This window comes from Streptopelia decaocto, assembly GCF_964273445.1.
Source record: "Streptopelia decaocto genome assembly, contig: HAP1_SCAFFOLD_122, whole genome shotgun sequence".
In the NCBI taxonomy this organism is placed as follows: Eukaryota; Metazoa; Chordata; class Aves; order Columbiformes; family Columbidae; genus Streptopelia; species Streptopelia decaocto.
Genome location: NW_028114977.1, coordinates 161234 through 165847, shown reverse-complemented (window position 1 = coordinate 165847; position 4614 = coordinate 161234). Strand labels below are relative to the sequence as shown.

The 4614-nt window shown below is 47.6% G+C and overlaps 1 long non-coding RNA gene across 1 annotated transcript; it reads right to left on the bottom strand.

Moving 5' to 3' along the window:
- Window positions 1-612: 612 nt before the first annotated feature.
- Window positions 613-4406, bottom strand: LOC309452985. The gene is made up of 3 exons (XR_014186670.1): window positions 4288-4406; window positions 952-1108; window positions 613-680 (listed from the first exon to the last, which is right to left on the bottom strand). It is a non-coding gene; the product is annotated as an uncharacterized lncRNA (long non-coding RNA).
- Window positions 4407-4614: the final 208 nt, after the last annotated feature.

Below are 4614 nucleotides of genomic sequence, written 5' to 3'. Positions count from 1 at the left end.
CCATGACCTGTAAACTCTCCTCTTCTGCTTGAGCATACCCAACAGATCCCTATTCAACCACGCAGGCCTCCTGGCTCCCTTCCTTGACTTCCTACGTGTGGGGATGCTCTGATCCTGAGCGTGGAAGAAGCAATCCCTGAATGCCACCCAGCTATCTTGGGCCCCTTTTCCTTCAAGCAGTCTTGCCCGTGGGATTTCCCCCAGCAATTACTTGAAAAGGCCTGAGTTAGCCCTGCTAAAGTCCAGGGTTGCAATTCTACTTGATATTCTGTTCCTGCCACACAAGATGCTGAACTCCACCATCTCATGGTCACTGCAACCCAGGCAGCCCTCAACCTTTACTGCTTCGACCAGAGCCTCCTTGTTAGTGAGGATGAGATCCAGCAGTGCACCTCGCCTAGTCGGCTCCTCCACCATCTGCATGAGGAAGTTATCATCAATGCACTGGAGGAACCTCCTGGACTGTGGCTGGCTGGCTGAATGGTCCTTCCAGCAAACATCAGGGAAGTTAAAATCCCCCACAACAAAATATCAAAATTGTCTTCAAGCAGGTTACAAAGGAAGATGATTGGTAGAGTTACAGGCTGGGCAGCTTCACCTCAGTCCCTGGGGAAGTGATGGGGCAAATGCTCTTCCAGACATCTCCAGGCACTTGAAGGAAACAAAAAAGAGTGCAGAACCTGCATGGGAGGGGAAAGTAGTGAATGTTGTGTACCTGGACTTTAACAAGGACTTTGACATGGTCCACCATAGTCGTATTAGTGATATCTGGATGGAAAATAAAGATGAGAATGTGGGTGGGAGTTTGGCTGGATGGTCAGGCCCAGATGCCATCAGTGGAATGGACTCCTCCTGGAGGGCAGTCGCTGTTAGCATCCCTCAGTGGCCAGCACTTGAGACAACACCTGTGAACATTGTCATTATCTCCATCTATGATGGGTTAGAGCTCACTTTATGGTCCCTTGTGGATAAAGGCAAACTGCGGGGAGCCCTTGAGCTACCCCATCGAGTTCACCTGCCTCAAGCAGCACAGTCAGACAAGATGACATTCAGGTCTCTTCCAATCTGAGTTATTCTATGATGCAAGGAATCTTTCCCTTGGAGAGCTCTTTGAAGACAGAATAGGGAGAGGATGAAAAAAAGCCAGTGAAACAGAAGTACATAGAGAGAATGTTGCACTCTAAATACAGAAGAAAAATTGTTTTCACAAGTGGCTGCCTAAAATTATTCACACAAATCAAGAGAACATGATCAACTGCTGGTACATGGCCTTAGTGCTGTTAATAAAAAATAATAAAAATCTGAAAGTTCATAAAAAACTAAGCGTGCTGGAAATGAAGACTTTTTCAGTGACTGCCTTGAGTTTTTTTCTGCAAAGGTTTCAGCTTTTTCCTACCCCTAAATGCTCCCCTTCACCTTGAAAGGAATCCATTACTCTAACCCTTAACCTCAAACCTTACCTCTAAAACAAAGCCCAAACCCCTAACCTCTCACACTTGCCCTACCTTTGTCCTTCCTTACCCCTCACATGAAAATGCTGGCCTTCAGCCTAGCCCTGATCCCAGGCCTGACAAAACCCTAACACTCAAAGCCTGCCTATACCCTAAACACTAACTGGACGCCCTTAGCAGAGCTCCAAACCCTCCTGCTAAACCTTTGTCTAATCCTGAACCCTGGAAGGTTAGCTCTAATCCCTAACCTGAAAGCCTAACACCCAAAGCCCTCCTTTCCATGCTCTCAATCCCTCACCTTCAGTCCCTTTCCTAACCTGGACTTAGGCTGCTTGACACCTTGGGGGCAGGACATGAGGTCCCAGAGCAGTCTCAGGGTGTGGGAAAAGGAATGTGAGGTGACCTGTATCTGATCAGGTTGTAAACCAAAAGTAGGAGACAGGTGAGAATGCTGTGCTGAGCTCAGCTTTGCCTTAGAAACTCCTACTCCAGCAGGCAGCATGGGACTATGAAGGTGGTTGTGAGGTCAGTTCTGTCTCTGGAGTTGAACGGCATGTGGCTTGGAAGATCCTGGTGAGGTTACTTTTGCCTGGTCAGCTGGTGCAGCTAGTCTTGCAGAACTCATCTCTAGAAGGGTTATCCCATATCGCTCCACTGATCATATTCAGTGTTTTCTTACAAGGAAAAATAATCAACTCCTCATTTCTACTGGCCCTAAAAGAGGCTCTTCACATGTGAATTTGTTGCTGCAGGTTTACATAAAGGACATGCAGTTGGCCTCATCACTGGCAGCAGGTGGGAGCTTCCTGCAGACTTCTCTGTTGCAACCCAGTTTATCCAGCAACTTGCAGAACTGTGTGCTCAGCACAACACAGACTAAAGGCCAAGCTGTACGTGGGCACAGCCCTGGGTCTACTCTAGTTTACTGTTATGTGGACGTCTAACTCTCCATGTACAATGGTGTTCTGGTCAGGATCACTGAACCTCCTGATGAAGGTTAGGGAGAGAATGAGTTGTCCCTTAGACAGCTGGAGGAAGCCTCACAATTTTAGGCCCTGGTAGTCATTGGGGAGTTTGAATACCATAGACCTCTACTAGAAGTCTTTGGTTTAAGGGAAGGTAGAAGGTATTCCTTGATCCAACACGGTGGGAATGGTCTCCTGGATATGTTTTTCAGAAGAAGACAAAGCAGGACTGCTGGAAGATGTGGAGGGGCTAGAAAACCCTGAGGGAAGTGAGCAAGACAAATTGTAGCAGCACTGAGTAGAGATGAAGGATGACCTCCCTCAACCATCTGGCAGTGATGAGTCAAGGGGGATGACAACTCCCTTGTCTGGCTGGCCACACTCCTATTAATGCAGCCCATTGTGTACCTTTACTTCAAAAGTGAAAAGCCAGGAGAGGATGAGGCTTTGGGAAGACATCTAAACAGCCTTCCCATACCTTCTTGGATACCAGCAAGTTATCCTCCCTGGCCTGAGTTTGGCTTCCTTTGTATTCTCATTCAATCTTTCTTAGCATTTGACCTTGGGGATCCTTCTTTGGTCAGCTATTTAATTAAACTAGTACCTCCTTAAATCATCTGGAGTGCCTTGTAATGCCTGATACTCTGATCTTGTTAGGGGCACCACAAATCTGATAGGCCATCTATATGGACTGGCAAAGCAGAGCTTCACTCCAAGAGAACCTTGAGAAACTTTGGGATTGGGCAATAAAAACCTCATGAAATTTTAGAAGGAGAAGTTGCCGGTTCTTTACTGGGGGCAGAATAACCCCACACATGAGGGCAGGCTGGGACCTGAACAGCTCAGGAGTGATTCTGAGCAGAAGGGGCTCGGCATGACGAGGGATGCCATACGAGCCAGTGGTGCATGCTCACCATGAGTAAGGCCAAGGGCATGTGGGGCTGCGTTAGGAGGAGTGTGGCCAAACAAACAACAGAATTATAATCTACTTTGAATCAGCGCTGTGGTGGCCACATCTGGGCTAGTGTGTCTGGGTGTGGGACTCCCTGTTCTGGAGGAATGGAGGGGAACCAGAGAAACTTCAGAGGTCTGCCAGGGTGGGGTTTGGGGCCTTTGAGAGAGGCTGAGAAACCTGGGCTTCTTAAGCCTGGTGAAGTGGAAGCTCAGGGCACTACAGCAGTAGCCTGCAACTGCTTGAAGGGTGGTTTCAGAGATAATGGAGCTTTTCTTTGTAGTAGAAAGAGAAGGAAACCTCCACAAATTGCAACTTGGAAGGTTCAGATTGGAGGTTCAGAAAAAGACATCTCAGTCCAAGGGCAGTTTTGTGGTACAAGAGGTCACGCAGAGGGAGCCTGGATCAGCCCGTGGCTTTGGGCTTCGAGGAAAGAGCAGTGAGGGTGGAGAGACATCAGTGAAAGTATGGAAATGCTGGGATGAGAGCTAGGTAGGAAAGCAAGATGGATGTCAGCAGCCTGAAGGGACAAAGGTGTCTGAAGGGGACAGTATCAGCAAACATGAAGTAGACATGGCCAAGGGCTCTGGTGAGGCTGAAAGGCCACACAGGACCAAGGTCTTTGTCCGCCTGGCTATGGCAGTTGTATCTGTCTCTGAGACCTACCAGGAAAAACTCTGTTTTGAGGCTCTGGACTTTGATTCTCGTTGCCCCTTTTTGGGGAAGCCGGGAGGGGTTGTACAGTTTCCTACACTTGACCTTGCTCAAACTCACACCCCACTGCTCCAGGAAGAGCCCTGAGCCACACATGAGGCATCTGCCTTCCCAGGGCCTGGGGTCAGGGTTTGGCCTTTAGGCTGGTAAAACAAACCAAGGATTTTCTCCATAGCAGAACGACCTGTACAGTGCCTTTTCCTACCTGCAATCACAACCTTCAATTATCTTCTCTAACGAGTCCATGGAGAGTCTTTGTCAATAATGACCCTCAGTGGGGTCAATCAATGTTTCAAGGTACTTTGAGTTGCGCTTCTGACTTCCACCTCTTGAGCGATTTGTTCAGTCTCCTTTCAGTTTCTGTAGTTCATGGACTAAGGGCCAAATACACTATGGGGCTCATTAAAAATACAGAAAGTATTAAAAATACAGAAAGTATTAAAAATACAGAAAGTATTAATGAACTATTTCCCTTCCTGTAATTTTCTTCAAGTCTTCAAGACACTACAACTAATTTGAGCTGTTTCATAAT